The sequence below is a fragment of the Cavia porcellus genome, unplaced genomic scaffold (genome assembly GCF_034190915.1).
Source record: "Cavia porcellus strain 051 isolate PalLab524CR breed Dunkin Hartley unplaced genomic scaffold, mCavPor4.1 scaffold_8, whole genome shotgun sequence".
Classification (NCBI taxonomy): Eukaryota; Metazoa; Chordata; class Mammalia; order Rodentia; family Caviidae; genus Cavia; species Cavia porcellus.
The window spans coordinates 72,604,636-72,622,016 of NW_026947491.1; the positions used below are offsets into that span (position 1 = coordinate 72,604,636).

The window sequence follows — 17,381 nt, forward strand, 5'->3', positions numbered from 1 at the left end:
ATTGGCAATTCAGTCACTTTTAATCCAAGATGACCTGGCAGGCTGCTTGTGTCTGAGCTCTCCTTTCAGGTAGAGACAGGACAGTCTGTGGCAGAGTGTTGTGAGGGCCTCTACCTGCACATATGCATGGAAAAAGAAAGGATTGGAAGGATTAAAGTCTCCCACCACTGCCCATTAGGTTTTTCTAAGAAAATAACTGTCCTTACAGAGAGATGTGCTTTCCAAATACTTTACAAAAACAATGTCCCTAGTGGTTAGGTTAACACAAGGTCATTTTGCTGCTCCAAGTAAGCAATTACCCAATCTGGAGGGTTTCCGGGAACAGTCAGTTGATATGGTCCAAAGTCAAGTATCTGCAATTAAGATGGGATGCCAGTGTGTGAATAAAGCAACATGATGTCCTCTTAAAATGCGTGATGTCTTGCCTTCTCTGTGTTTGCGGTAGTACTCTTTTGAGCAAGTCATTGTTTTGGCTGAATATCGATTGTTTACTTTATGAAACTTTTTTTTTTTCATTATTTGTGTTATTGTGTCTGAAGCCTACTACCTCAATTGGTATGCATTCCCACTTGCTGGAAATAACCAGTGAAACATTAATGAATTAATGAATGATTTCTGTCCACAAGAAGCAGAGATTCTAGAAGGGCACAAAGATTACTCAAGCAAACATACAAATATTTGAAACTGGAATTGCACTCATAACATTTTCCCTGGAATTAAAAAGCTTGGCTTGACAATTCTGGAATGTTTTTTTTTACCCTTTGAACTTCATTTCTCATCTATGAAATGTGGAAAATATTGTCTTCATCAAGGCATAATGTGCAGATTAATTGACTCACTGTTTGTAAAACCAACTCAAAATGTAGCTGATTACTGAAGATTATCAAAATATTAGTTTTCTTTCTACCTCAAAAAATTTTTAAAAAATTATTGTTTCAGGCATTACTTAAAGAGGACATGAAGTTGACATCAGCAGATCACTAAAATCCTATGTTTTTTGACACTGCCTTCTTCCTAGTTTTACTTCCTTTGATTTGTTTCTCCAAGTTTTTGTTTTTTAGCATCAATTTCTATGCCAGTCAGCAAGTGCTAAGTGACCCCATTTACCTCATTCCCCAAGTCTTACATGCACACTGCTCAGCAAGGGTCCTTCCTAAAATCCATTTTTGGGCAGGTAATTTTCCTGCTGAATCCCTTTCCTGGTCTTCAGTACCTTAACAATACTCTCCAGGCTTTTAAGGCATTTGCAGTCTGCTTCAGCTTATGTTTTGCTCCCATCTCAGATGCACATCTCTTGGATTCTCATGTCAACAGCACTAATGCACCGGCAGTTCCCAAACAGAGCCTGAACTTTGCCTTTTAATATTATTTCATTTGCTTATTCTATTTAAAAAAAAACACCTCTTTTTACTAACTTTCAATCCCTCTCTTAATAGCTACCTTCACTTTTCACCTTCTCTTTTAAGAATTAAACCACGTGAAGGATTTGCCCAAGTTAAAGAGAAGCGTGAACTCCCAATTTCTTGTGTACACGAAACTCTCAGACATGTGTCCGAATTCCAGGTCCCCTTCACTTGTAGTCTTCCATCTGCTGCAAGGGGATGGTGGTCCTCACTCCTCTCTCTAAGCATAGTGTTCCCCCAAAGATCAGCAGTCCCTGTCTGCTGTTTAAGTCAATGAATTGCTTTTAAGTTTTCTTTACTTGATTTCTATTTAGTGTTTGACTCTCAGAACCAACTCTACTTCCTTGAAATTCTCTGCAGTTGTAATATCCCCCATAACAACATGTGCCTAGTGGTTGCCCTATGAAGCAACAGAGATGCAGAATATTTAAATTATCACAGAAATTTCTGTTGCACAAAGGAGCTCTAAAAAAAGGCATTAAGAAAGGGACAATGTGAATATTTTTGGTTTTGTGAGCTGGACAACTACATTTACAACCACTCATTTCTGCTACTGTAGAGGGAAAACAACCACACGATTGAGCAGCACGGTGTTCCCATGAATTCATACAAACAGATTTGTGACATTTGGCCTGTGAGTTGCAGTTTCCTGACCCCTGTTCTATTTCATTTTTTTTTATATCTGCTCTTTCCACTTTTTTTGTATTTTACTCTAAATTGTCTTGTTTCTCTCTAAAGTATTTTTCACATCACTCATCAATTCCATCTTTGATTTCATTATAGCAATTATTGCAAAACAACAGAAACAAACAGTAAGAACAACAAACCCCCTGTTAATAGCCGTACTTCACATGTGATTTGCTCTCGGCTGTTTTTCCTATTCCTTGTCATACAGCTATGCCTTCCTGACCTCTCTAAGGAAGTTTCTTCATTTGTATATGTGGATAATAAAAGTAATGGTTTTACAGAAAGCCTTCAATTAAATGTGTTAAAAGTATTTCATGTTAACTGATAGAATAATCTCACAGTAATCCATCAGCAAACCATAATGATGAAGACCCAGGGTGATCACATCAATCCCACTTTGTTAATCACCATTGAGTAGGTCACTTACCTTGTCTACTTCATTTTCCTCTTCTGTAAAGTGATGTTATTAGTGTATACACCTCACAAAGTCCTTGTGAAGATTAAATGAACTAATTTTTATTAAACATGCAAGCACTTCCTTAATATACAGCACATCGTATGATCATGGTCTTATTTTTTCTAGTTTTTTTTGGTAGATGAGAGAAGGTCTATATGTGTCCATTGCCTACTTATAGTTATAACTAGCAAACAGCAGAACTGTGTTCTGTCGATCTCAAATCTCAGATCTTTGCAAGGTAATGTATTTTTTTCAACATCTACAAGCTCCTTACATTTTAAAAATTAGAACAAATCTCTTAGCATTGTTATTTTATCATATTTAGTTTACACCACTGCTAGGAAATTTAACATAGTTTGAATTTTATTATAGTTTTTTTTTGTCTTTTTTATCGGGGATCGGACTCATGATTGCCTGCTTGCAAGGCAGGTGCTTATGCCGCTGAGCTAAATCCCCAGCCTCCAATTTTTATTATAGCTTTTAAAGGCCAGTCTTCCTTTTGAGAGTGGAGAACATGTTTTTAGTTTTATATTTTTGAAGATAAAAATTATAATTGATTGCTAATATTAAGAGCTGTGATCTCCTGATGTTTGCTTATATGATGATGAGTTACTTGTTATAAAGTTTATATAGGTAACATTACTTTGGTGGATGGATAGTAAAATTTAACTTTTATCTTTGAATTCTTTACAGTATGTTGTCCTTGCATTTATCTGCCTTTTGAAGAGTAGATTGAAAAGTTCTTGTTATTGTTATTTGTCTGCTTTACATCTGTGATGAAATAAAAAAAAATAGGAATTCATTGCAAGAAGAAATTGTATTGTGGTGCTAGGAAAAAAGCTGATATAAGAAAGTAAAATAAAAGCTTAGACTTTCCAGTTTTTAATATTAGATATACGAATAGCACAGAAGTCAATTGCTAAAACCACAGAAGTTCGCACTATGTGATTGCATTAGAAGATTTCAACAGTTATTTCATATGAAGTGAAATAAGTGTGGTTTTTGAGTTTTATGCTCTGAGCTACACTGTTAAAAATTATATTGTTTTGTTCTTATAATAAGAGGGCTTAGTGGAATTGAGAGACACATTTAATTTTTTTAATTGAGTTTTCTCTTGTTTGATAATCAAATTCACAAATTAAATGGTATTGATTTACCTTTTTGAAAGACTTTTAAAAAAATATTAGAAATGTAGTATGTTTTTAAATGCTTGAATAATACATACACAAATAGCAAAATTTGGGAATGGATGTTGGTGGAAAATTCGTGGGCATAGAGAATCATGTGACTGTCTGCTACCACTGCTTTTTCTGACACCCAGACATCAAGAAAATACTTGGGAGCTTGTCACACTCCCTACCTCTTACGTACTCTGCCGACATCCAGTATCTGCAGACACCTACCGTCACCCACTGTATCTACTGACTTAGACCCATTTGTGAACCAATATACATCCCATTTTAACTTATTTGATTAACAAAGTGAAAGTCAACTACAGAGTAAGCTAAAGTCAATATTAGGAAAGTGAGAAGATTCAGGGTAGGCTAAGGTGAAAGAAATCAATTTCAAGCAAGTTTTTCAAGGGCTAAACCTTTACACTGAAGGTAACTAACAAACATTAAAGAGGAAAGATTTAATGTACAATTTAAAAGATTTCTTGTACAATTTAATGTACAAGAAAATCATAGATAATAAGAAATCAAGAAGGAATTTCAGGAGCTTTCTTCTGTATAGAACTCTTTTGGAAGACCCCCAGCCCGGCCTCTGACAGCTAAGACATTGACGGTGGTGTGTCTTATTCATTTTCAAGGACACCTAACATTACTGCCGTTTATACTAGCTGAGATCTCTATTGCATTTGTCCTAGAATGTATTTCTCTTAAATAATAAGATATGGTCATTTTAAAGTTTGTTTAAAATTTGCCCAAATTGATGAATCTTAATACGAGTCAGAGTAGAGAAGGTTATAGTGTACCTCCACATCTTGTTTAAAGTATCTCAGATGATGACCCGTTTATCCTGTCATTTATCTTAGTTTTGCTCCATACCATCATTCTCACCAAAAGTACAGGCTGTCAGTTCAGTCATTAGTTGGAATGTCAATAGTCTTTATGACAAGGAGAAGGAGGTATGTCAGTGCTCACTGGTTCTTAAACATAGCTTTGCTTGGGTCACATCAGATCATGGGCTGCAGGATATGTGACTATGAAAATGAAACTTTAAAGGTACCAAGAAAGGGGGAAACCAAAATCATGGTAGAGGTAACCATGGATGTATAACTTACCTGTTGGGGGTTGAAGTTCTATGGTGTCATTTATTATTTACTAATCAGCTGTCTAAGATTGATTCTGGTGAGAAAAGTACATGAAAGAAACAAGATTTTTATATCTGTAGTTTTATTTCCTTCAAACTGAATTTAGATGTTGTAAGGAATAGAAGAAAAGCTTTTTTCTTTAGGGAAAATTTTAAAACAATGTTTTCACTTAATTAAATATTTTTTCTGTGATGGTGGTCATGCTATAGTTGATGATTTAGTTAGACCCATGTCAAGCAAGCAAGGCCACTATAATTTATATTCTTATTTAAAAATTTCATAAACACCAATTTAATGTACAAAAGTCAAATAACTCAATTTTTTATTATAGGAAAATATAGACTATTTCAATTCTTTGTTCCTGCCTCCCCATTTTTATATTATTCAGAGTTAAACACTATTATTATTTTATTTTACCTTTCCTCATATTACTTACGTTTTTATGTAACACATAGATAAACACTCAAGTGACTTGTTTTGGACCAGCTAAAGTTCATATTTGACATTAAACATGTAATAGTTTTCATGTTTTAATGATTGCCTGACACTGCATGATGTGGCTTTAAAATCTTTGTATAAGGCCTCCTGACCTCATCTAATTTGTTTGCTCACCAATATTATATCAGGAGTGCTGATTTTTCTTTATTTCCATCCACAGAGCATTTTACATTATTTCAGAAGGGAAAATTGCATCTATGGTTATCTTAGTGTTCATTTTCCTGATTGTAAGATTGAAAACCATTTTTATATATGTTGACCATTGTCATTTTTCTCAGTTGGCAAAGAGTCCTTGCCAGTTGGATTTTAAATTATTGTAATGATTTATATAAATAGTTCAAATATACTCTTCCCTTACTGAAATGTATCATAGCACTACAGTGCCCCCTATCTATCTGTCTGTCTGTCTGTCTGTCTGTCCATCATGTACACACACACGCAACACACCTTCTTCTCGACTAGAAATTGAGATGCAGGTAGCTGAATGGCACACATTGCAGGTTACAAATGAAGATCCTTCTTTGTTTGTCCGTGAATCAGGCTGTGATTTCGAGTCCATCTTATCATCTTTTGAGGAAGGGAAAGATTCCCAGAAGGCAGTCAATATGTAGATTTTTTAAAGACCTTCTGGAAATTATATAGATTTTCTTCCTATTCTACAAGCCTGTGATTTTCTGCAGAATCCTCTGTACAGAAACCCTGTCACCTCAGAAAGTTACATTCTAAGTGAGTAAACGTTGAAATGTGTTTGTGTGTGAGGTGGAGGAGGGGAGATGATAGATTTTGGGGAGATGATAGATTTTAATTATCCATCTGCACTCCCATTACCCATTCTTTATCCTTTCCTGCCTCTAAACCATGATATTACTTCAGAGTTGTATTGAAACATTTTTCTTGAACCTTTACATTACTTGCTTTGGAGTTACAGTTTTCTCATGAACACACAGTAGGTTTGACACCTTTTTTTTTAGTATAAAAATATCATGGAAATCTTTTTTATGAATCAATGTAGTTGGATCTACCATGCTTCTCTGGATTGAGCCTGCATTAACTTTCTCTTTGTCTTATCTAAGTATCATAAAATGGTTAGTGGTATCTTTAGTAGTTGCCCCACAATTACTATCAATTTATTCTAGCTATATACATGTTCTCATTATTTGAATTGTGCATAGAACACATTAAAATTGCTTTCAGTTTTAAATGAAAATTTTTGGGAGGTTTGGTGTAGGATGAAGAACATAAATATTTCCTTTCTTTTTTCAGCAAGAGCAAAAACTGAGTGAGCTTTAGATAGATCGTAATTCATAAACCTACTGTTAGATCATTTCAGCAGTTGTATCTAGATGTTATAATGAAAAAGACTCTGGTAATATTTGATGCTAATATATATGGGAAGAATGGAATATTTCTAGTGAATGAAAAAAGTAGGATTATTTAAAAAACTATAGTTGGAAAATCAACTTAAAAACTAAAGATGATTGTATTTCCATATCATTATATGTGTTGTACATACATAGCACATTATGTGTTGTATATACATAGCACATGTAACATATAACCGTACCCAATAAAGTATTGGGGCACTTAAGAGATTAATATAATAAATGAAGTTAGAGAGGACTCTGAGTTGTCATAGGGAAGAATTATAGAGGAAATCATGAGTTTATTTTACTACATAAAATTTAAAATGTGCTTGTGTCAGGAAACCTCATGAATTAAAATTAGTGAACAAACTCAAAAAATCATCTCTAAATATGTAAGACATAATATCTTGCCCACAATGTTAAAGATACCATACTAAATTCATGAACAAATGAATCAGATGCTGGAAAAACAAAGAAGGTGAACAGAGAGGAAAAGAAGGGAACGGAAATGTGTTATGTACATGTCCCAGTTCTCTGCATGTAGTCATTACATTATGCAAACAGGTACTAATAAGAATAAAAAATTAAATATTTTGTGTAGTAAGATTTTTAAAAATTAGTAAGAAACTGCAGTTAATCAACATTAGTAACCAAGAAAAAATTAAAACTGTTTTTCACTTTTTAAATTGAAGAATGTTGAGAATAATTTGTATTTAGAGGAGGTTAATGAAATATATATTCAGGTAATGCTGATGGTAATGTATATTGATTCAGTATTTCCAGAAACCAATTTAATTACTTGATTTTAATGCATGTGTGTTGTCTTGTAGAACTGTAGCCTCAAAATGAAATTTGGAAAACAATGTGGCTAATATTTCTCTATAAAAATGCATCATCCTACTTTCATTTAAAATAATGATAAGCTGTGAAAAGCAATTGGCAAAAACATAGGATTATCTTCATTGTTGCCTAGGCCCTGAATGGAATATTATGCCATAATTATAATTAATGTTTGAATATTTATCTGACTCTTGAAAAAAAAGGACATAATGTAATCCTAAATATAGAGACAAGATATCATATCACTTTAATGTATGTATTTTTTACGTTTTTACAGTAAGTATTAATTAGTTTTACAATCCAGAGTGATAAACTATTTAAAACCTGTTCATGAATTTACTAGGAATGGTAGAGAGAGCACATTGAGGTTTCTGTTGACCTTTACTGAAATGATTTGATTTACAGTGAAGTAAGAATCATGCCATAGAAGAAGAATCAATCCTCCTAACTGAGAGGCCCCTTGCAGTTCATTTTCTCTGGTCACCCACAGTGTACCTGTCTCTGAATTTAGCCAATTTGTTTTCATGTATTCACTGGCTGTTGCCACACAGAGCCATGCCAGTTTGACACCTGCTGCAATAGTCATGCTGAACATTACAAACCATTCACCTGCTCAGAGAGGCTTCCTCACTGCCACAGAGAGCCTCCTCAAGTTTTTAAGTGAAAAACCTTAAAATATTAGCAAGTACAAAATACTAGCAAACATTTAGCCGCACCAATTTACAAGAAATTTTTTTAAAAATCCCAGTTCCTTGAGAGTTACTCATGTGAGCAGCATATAATGTTAAAGGACTTGTTTCTGTTCAAATTGCTTTGGGCGAATTTCTGTGTCCTCAGTTGTTTAACTGACAGTACCTAGCTTATAGGGAAGTTTTGTTTTTCAATTAAAAGGGTTAACACACCCAAAGTCTTGTCTTAGGGTTCAGCACAACTAGGGACTCTTGTTTATAGAATAACATGGAGAAAACACACTGCTCCTTACACCCTGCTACATGCAGTTAAAAACCCAGGATGTTACATATCAAGCACAAATGTGAGGACGCTGGAAGAAAAGGTCATCCAGCTGGGAACTGTGGGACTGAAGGACTAACACAGCCGTGGGTTCCTTGGTTCTTCTTTTTGTATTATGCATCCTGGAGAAGCTGGAAACTTACAAATACCAATGGTCACAAACTTAATAAAACCCGCAGCAAAAGCTTCTCTCTCTCTCGCAGAAGAACCAAGAAATGATAACCCAGCACGAAAGAGAACTTTTAGATAATAATTACCACAATCCAGACAAACCTTATGAACAAGTTATGGCCCTGTCCCATCCTTTCTGGCGAAAACCTGCTGCAGAGTGCAACTTCTATTCTTGCTGGCCTGTGACAGAGTGACACACACATCATCACTCTCCCTGTTTGCTGGGGAGTTGGCTCTTCTACAGTGGCTAAGGGAAGCGGGTGAGGGATCTCTCCCCCCCGGCAGTGTGAGTGCGGGTGATGGGGGGGTGGTAGTGAATATCCTTCCTCTTCTCACATAGGGTAGTGAGTAGAGACTAGCAGGTACTTGAGATTTCATTTAGGCCCTCAGTAATAAGGCAACTGTCAGCCCAAGTGGGATCAGGGAAGACCAGCGGTGAATTGGAGCTTTAATCTGAATGTGACACTAATGAAGTGTTGCCATCTCCTCCAGTGCAGTCAGAGAAATCCTGTCAAAACAGGAGGTTTAAATCAGATCTTTAAATACGTTCCAGAGTGTTATGATATAGCACCCGAGATGCACAAGTCACAGCCAAAAACTCACGTTACACCAAAAACCATAAAAATCTCAAGATGAGTGAGGAAAACAGTCAACAGAACCAAAAGTGAGATGACACAGGTTTGGAATTATGTGTCAAGGATTTTAAAGCAGCCATCACACACACACACACACACACACACACACACACACACACACACGTTCTTCAGCAAGTAATTATGAACACACTGAAAACAAATCGAAGTCTCAAAGGAGAAGCACAAATCAACAAACAAAAATACAAAGAAGGATGAATAAGAAATTTTTAAATTTCACAATATACTTTAGTTGCTTTCTTCTTGTTTTCCAAAACGCTAGACACCCACAACTGAAAAAGGGAGAGATTTATTTTTGCTTCTGTTTTTAGTTCCTGTTGCCAGGGTCCAAGGCAATGTGGAGAAAAGCTGGGGAGGAAAGCTGCCGCCGTCTGGGTGGCCGGGGTGTGTCTCTCTCCTCCCATGGCCTGCTTCTCCCCACCACACCCTACCTCCTACCAGCACAGTCAGCCACTGCTCTCTTTCTTGAGACTCCTTTTTAGTTCTGACAAATTTTGTCGACTCCTGAATGGTTTCTATATAGGCAGCAGGTTTCTCCAAGGGCCAGGCAGAGACCTCCTTTTTTTAGGAAGAGGAGGTCTAGCCTGCGGCTATTCAGCTATTTCAGCTAATGAACCCAGAGAATCTTCCAGTTTTTTAACTGAGTTGCTCAACCTTTGTAAATTTCGGTCTATGAGACTGGACAGCTTATCATAGTGATGGAACTCAAGAACCATATTAGAAATTCCCAGTCCCAGGGCCCCAGTGACTCCAATTCTGAGGAGCATAGGGACTAGAATCAGGTTGCGTTTAACCCTTACTATTGAGTCAGGTGAAGGCAGGATATGACTTTTTCCTTCGCTGGCTGAATACCAGTATACTTGGGTCAATACATGGACCAATATGCATAATTCAAGTTGGCTGGTGAATACTTCCAGCATAGCTCAGGGAGTAAGCCCTGAAGTGCAGGCAAACCAGGTGCCATGTGGGGCCAAGAGATGAGCATTGGCTTGGTGAGAGCTGTTAGAGATTTTGTTGCCAAACGAGCTATATGGAGAGCTCTTCCAGGAATAAGCAGCAGAGTACAGACAAGTCCCTGATTTACCTTGTACATCTCCCAGTGTGACTCTTGGTTGTGCTCTTCCCCAACAATGATATTCATCTTTAGTGGAATTTTGGAGCTGCATGGTGACCGGGGTTCCTGTGTAGTAAGGGGCCTACCTGGTAAGCATAACCAACAGTCAGATGTAAGGTTGGGGTTGCTAAGGTTAAGCGACTGAAAGCAATATCTAGGAATAAGAAAGGGTCAGGGTCAGAGAGGAGAGAGCCAGAAGTAATCTGGACAGTAGCAGGCAAAGGGGTTGTGGCCATAGGGGTGTTAAGCGATGGACTGGTAGGCTTTTGGGGTGGGGGCTGTGGTGCCAGAGGCCGGATGGGTCAAAATGGCCCCACCTGTGAGCCAGGGATGAACTGGATAGTGAAAATATTTCCTGGGTTATATCCAGTTGTCCACATTCTGATACCACAATGCGTCCCTGATTTCCACATTTGGCCATATGTGGAATTTTTACTATGAAACTTCATAGTAAAAGTCATGAGATTACACTGATTTAAAGAACACTCTGAGGGGGTAGGCCTAGCAATTGTAAGATATTTGTCAACATCTGGACCATTCCAGTTGGAAATGGTTTCACAGCCCCAGTATGGGCAAAATAATTCACTCTCTGGGTTCTTTGAGCAATAATCTTTGAAATATTTGACTTGTCTTTCTGGCCAGTCCACTGTTGAATTTGCATGAGGGTATAGATACCAAGGTGTAGACTGTAAAGTCTTTTGATTAAAGTTCCACATATCTCATATTTGGTCCCTTTTGGGTTAACATATGGCCTGGGTTGAGGAGACCTCTTTACTATTTGGGCAGTGAGGTCTCTACTCAGTAGAACACAAAGATCTAATGATATAATCCCATGGACCATTGTATTTGAAGCTAACTTACTTCCTGTAAAATAGTCAGTAATGACCCATGTCCCATAATTTGGTTATGGTTTACCCCTAGTGAGAAAGTTATGAAAATAAAACAGGTTACAATTTGAGTCATCATAGCCAGAACAATTAAGGACATTTGGTTAATTTTAACTTTAGAGGGTTACCAGTCTTTTGTACAGTCCATTTATCTTGGGGTGGCTCGATGTCCTTTTTGTCAGTGGCCTGAATCGCTTTGATGTGGGAGTGATGAATCCAAGGTGTCTTACCTGCAACCTTCACTGCAATGGGGGTGTTAAGCACTACGGTTAAAGGTCTCTCCCAGCAAGGCTTGAGAGAATCTTGATGGTGATGCCTAATGTGGACAAGTGCCTCCGGCTCAGCTACAGGCTTGGATTATTTGGGAAGCTTGGCTTGTTTTAATTTGAACAGGGGGTGGGTAGAGGACAGATCGGGCTGGAGTGCCTGGTAGGACTTAATAAGATCTTGGTTAGTTAAATCTGCCAGTTTCTCCTCAGAGATCTTAGGAATGAGTGGCTGAGGTCTCCCATAGAGTGCCTTGAAAGGTGACGCCCTGGCCACATAGAGGGTACAGCGGGTACGTAGGAGGGCAAATGGAAGGAGACTTACCCAATTTTTGCCAGTCTCTAGAGACAACTTGGTTTTCATAGTCTTTAAAGTTTGATTCATCCTCTCTACTTCCTGAACTTTGAGGTCAGTATGCACAATGGAGTTTCCAATTAATCTGTAATGCCTGTATCAATTTTTGAGTTATCTGGGCTAAAAAGCTGGACCATTATGGGACCCCAAAGATATGGGCAGGCCAAATCATGGGATAATCTCATAAAGGAGCTTTTTTACTACAATGAGAGCTGATTCTGTCTTGGTTGGAAAGACTTCTACCCAACCAGTAAAGGTGTCAACCATTAGCAAGAGATATTTATGTCCCTGCAGTCCAGGCTTTTTCATGTCAGTAAAGTCAATCTCCCAATGTTCTCCTGGGATGGCTCCGAGGAAATGTTTGGTCTCCATATAAAGTTGTCATTTGGGATTTACCAGTTGGCACTGAGGGCACTTAAGGCTTACAGCTTGCGTCAATTTCATCAGCAGAGGAATAAAAAATTTCTCCCGAAAAAGTTCTGCAAGCTTTGTTCCTCCCAAGTGGGTGGCTTGGTGTGCTTGTCGGATTAGTTCTTGGCCAACTGCTTCTGGCAATAGAACTCTTTTGGTACCTGGGGGTACCAACCCCCAGGGAGATCAGGTTTTGCTTGAAGCTGGGTTGCCAAAGGGAGGTCCTTTTTTGATGTACACAGGTCCAGACAAGGTTGGGGGCATCAGCAAAAGGGCAAGCACAGTCTCAGTCCCTACTGATTTTAAGGCAGCCTAGTTGGCTGCTGCATCTGCCAAGTTATTTCCCTTTGCCACAGGATTATCTCCTTTTTGGTGGGCCTTACAATGTGTTATGGTCACCTTTTCAGGCAGCCAGACTGCTGCCAATAAGTCTAGTATCTGAGGAGCATTTTTAATTCTTTGTCCCTCTCAGGTTAGTAACCCTCTTTCTTGGTAAATAGCCCCTTGGACATGCACAGTGACAAAGGTGTATCTGCTACTGGTATAGATGTTTATGTGCTTACCTTGGGCAAGCTTGAGGGCTTCTGTCAGGGCAATAAGCTCAGCTTTTTGCACTGAGGTGCCAGAATCCAGGCATTGTTTCCATAGAATCTGAGTCTCTGTAGTAACTGCAGTTCAGAGGTCTCTCTCTTGGGTTTGGCTCTTACCTCTTTGGCTCTGTCTCCACAGTATAACACACAACAGGAGATCAAACAATTCTAGAGTGAGCTTAATATCTCAACATTGAATGTTTTTACCTCATTGTTAAGCAATACACTTTGCTCGTTACCATCAATGCACCAGCTGTACCACCTTCAGTGGCCCTCGGAGTTTTCGCGTTCACATAACCGTTTTTGCACTTACTCATTACTCCTCTAATATCCTCTCTAAATCCTCCATGTTCTTAGAATCTTCTGCCTTTCGGTTTACACGGATAGCTTCCTTTGGCAGAAAACAAAGGAAGTCCTGACAGTGAAGAACTCTAGTTTTGCCTTTAACTTTGGGCAGTCCTTCTGCCAGTGCCCCAACTCCTTACAATAGGCTCATTGCTCCTTGTTGAGTGGGGGCACTCCTTGTCTCCTTGTTAGTTTTCATCCTTTGAATTTGGTGTAACAATCTTTTTGCAAAGGAGGTCCAACACCTTTGTAACAATTTTCTCTTTATATCTGCAATTTTCTCTTTATATCTGGGGCCGACTGGGAGACAAAGGTGATATTAATAGCCCTTGCATTCTCAGGCGCCATCGGGTCTATCGGTGTATAAAGTCGGTAGGCCTCTAGAAGGTGCTCCAAGAACATAGAAGGGATCTTATCAGCCAATTGCCTTACCTCTGACACCTTGGACAAGTTTGTAGGTTTTTTGGCTGCTCCAGGAAGTGCACTCAGAAACAGCTGGTGATACTGAGCTAAAGCCTCCTTACCTTCGTGGGAATTGGGGTCCCAGTCAGGGCGGGAAAGAGGGAAATAGTGTTCCTGTCACAGGGGGTAAGTCGTGGGGTTTCCGTGTCCCAGGGAGCAGATGTGAGTTGGCTCTTCAGCTGTGAAAAGAACCCTGAGAATCTTTGGCAATCATCCCAAGTGGGGCGGTGAGTTGAGAAAATAGATTCTAGCGGGCTAATGAAATTTTCTGGGTCCTTAGAAAATGGGGGATTTTTTCCTTTCCAATTATAAAGGTCAGAAGTAAAGAAAGAAGAATAGACAAATACGGAGGCTCCCAGGTCAAGGGGTTGGGGACCTCCCCGAGGGGACACAGGGTGGAGGAGGAGTCAGGAGATGCCGGGCAGGGAGAGGCCATAGGGGGCTCCAGTGAACATACCCCCTCATCATCCTGGGGAGGACAATATGGGGGGGGGATGAAAGAAACTCCTCATCATTGTTCCCGTCCTGCAGAACCGCGGGGAGCAGTTGGGTTCTCGGGGGGAGGCCTGGGCACGGCTCGCCTGAGGTTTTGGTTTCTCTGGTGCATCTTGAGACTGCTGTTGATTAAAAACTTTAAGAAAATGTTTAATCCAAGGTGGAGAGTCATAGATCAAATCAACCCATATTAACATATAGACAAATTGATCAGGATGGGCCAGGGGACCAAAAATATACATCCAGACTGTATGCTCTATATCCATGTCAAAGCTCCCAATTGGGGGGGGCACTTAGGAACGCTTTGAGGCCATTCTAAAGAAACCAAAACTCTCAAGTACCTGGGGTGAACAGATTCCCCATACCCCTCAGCTCTCCTTTTAAAATCTTTTTCTTTTTTTTTTTTTTTTTGTCTTTTTCTTTTTTATCGATACTGGGGATCAAACTCACGACCCCACACTTGCAAGGCAGGCACTTATGCCGCTGAGCTAAACCCCAAGCCCCTCCTTTAAAAATCTTTAAAATGTTCCAAGACTAAACTCAGTGGTGTTAGTGGAATGGATGTACTTTGTCCTATTTTTGGCTTTTGTGATTCCTTGTGAAAGAAAAAGGTCAAAAGAAACGAGGACAGCCCACAAAAAGAGACAAAAGACAATAGACAGGACAACAAGATGTAAGATTATCTCCTAGGTTGACAGATCATCTGGGACCTAGAAGGAAACTGTTATCACTTAATGCATAGCCAAAAGGATGACAGTCGCCTGTAAAACCAAAAAGGCCACATAAGATCTTTCTTACAGAGGATAACAGTCTATGTCAAACTAAGAAACCAATTGTCCTGTACAAATCAAAATTCAAATGGACCACGAGGGTCCCAAAATGGAGGGCATCCCACTCAGTCAAATTCGTGCACACAATTGAAGTCAGAGTGAAATAAGGAATACTCACAGTCAGAAGCAGCAGCTGTCGAAAACCTATAACAGTAAGGGAATCCCGTGGGAGTTAGCCAAATAGGGATGGCAAAAAGAGAGAAAAGGGGGTCTTGGAGTAATCCCGGACGAGCCCCCAAATGTGGCACCCCCAGACTCCAAGAGTGGACCCCTGGCCCTAAACCTCTGTTAGCAACCCTCAAAAACAACAAGACAGACAAAATAGAAAAAGAGAAGTGCTGTATTTTAGCTGGTACCCAGCGATGTCAGTCAGGCAGTTGCTAATCTGAGCACCCTACCAAAGGAGTCTGAAATTTTGAAGGCAAAATCCGCAAAGTGAGGAGGGGTGTTTGTGCTGGCGGGTGTCCTTTGGAAAGCTCTCAAGCATAGTTTTGGGTACAGCTTGACCTGGGGACTTTTCACGTATGTAACATGTTTTTATCAAAAGTACAAGGTTGTAGTTTTTTGTGGTAGATCATTTCTTGGAACAGATGTCTCCATCAGGACAAACAATTTTACCATCTTTTATGGAGCAGTTCAGGGTGGGGAGGGGTCAGTGCTTTACAGAACAGCAAGGCAGGAAGGGAACTGGTTAGCAGGTTACAACAGTATGGAGTTAGGAGTGGGGAAAAGTGTTGGAGATAAAAATCGAAGCTAAAGCCATAAAAGAGTAGAGGTTGTCTAGGGAGAGAATATAGCAAAAGTTAAGGGGTGCATATGAAATGGGTGGGATCATAGGCAATTAAAAATGAACAGGAAGATTTGTCAGATGATATTGAGAAGATGCAAACAGAGATAATAATGTGGAGGGAGGGAGGGAGGGAGAGAGAGAGAGAGAGAGAGAGAGAGAGAGAGAATTTTCTAGCAAGTAAATGCTCCATACATTTGCAACATATTCTGCAGGATATCCCATAAAACATAAATTTACTTCTAGTAGACAAGAAATTTTTGTCCTTGAGTATTAGCTAATTATGGTTACCGTTGTGTTGTCTAACCAGCAAGGACATGGTCTCTACAGTGTTATTTTTATCTACTTGAACTTTGCTTTGAGGTCAGCGGATTAAAGACGAGAATAGCTGGGCATGCTGTTCCAAGACCTTGAGGCTGGGCTGGGCTCCCTGCTTTGTTTGGGTTCTGATAAATGATCATTCTGGGTGCCATGTAAGAGGCAGTCACCTTATCTGGGGTGCTGTCTTGGGGAATATAGAGCTCCAGGAGAGTAAACCCAACCATACAAGTGCTTTGCAAGCCTCTGTCTGCATTGTGTACTGACATTGAATTAGTTAAAGCAAATTCCTGGATGAATCAAAAATCAACTTCATATTTCCCACTCCTAGAGCCAGGGGAGGGAGAGATACAAAACAGTTTTGATGGAAGCAGGGAAGGTAATGAGATAACGTTCTGAACAAAGGTCACACTTGGAAGCCAGGTGTGGTGGCACACTTGGAAGGCTGAGGCAGGAAGATGACTGAGTTTGAGGCCAACCTGAACTACATAGTGAGAACCTGTATTTAAAAAATCACACTATGAAATTCAGAATCTTTTTATCAAATACGTGTTGTGCTATGCTGTAGATAACCACACTGGTGGTGTTGAAGTTTGTAGGATTTGTTGACGTGCATCCATGACCCCTCCTTACGTGGCCTCCTTATTAATTATTTGCTGTGCTGCTACTGTGATTGTGGTTTGTTTTAATGTACTGTTTTGCATCTCTCAGTGCTCCTCATGAAGACTTAAAGGTGATACTCAACAACTTAATCTATTTATGTGGAAGATTAAAATTTTTGAATTTTTGTATGAAGTACACTAGAAAAGTTTAAGGAATGAGAATTTGAACATAACACATTTCATTATGTTCTGTTTTTATGGATGTGCCCAAAATGGGTCGTCGGGCATTGAAGGGTTAATAGGACTTTTCCTGCTTCTGTGTATTTTCTGTTACTTTGTATTGTTGTATTTGGTAGTTCAGTGGTAAGAAAAATGGATTGTTACTGTACAAAATTGTGGAATATTGAAATCTTTTCTTAAAAAAGTAGCATATGCAAGATTTTTTTTCTTTTGGAAAAATGAACTATTCTTCCAAAACGACCTATCGTCATGTTTTTATAGGACATCTGTATTTTGAAAAA

General features: G+C 39.0%; 1 protein-coding gene across 2 annotated transcripts in view; it reads left to right on the forward strand.

Moving 5' to 3' along the window:
- Positions 1 to 17,381, forward strand: part of Acss3 (acyl-CoA synthetase short chain family member 3) — a 168,342-nt gene that overhangs the window by 17,587 nt on the left and 133,374 nt on the right. The window lies entirely within an intron of this gene.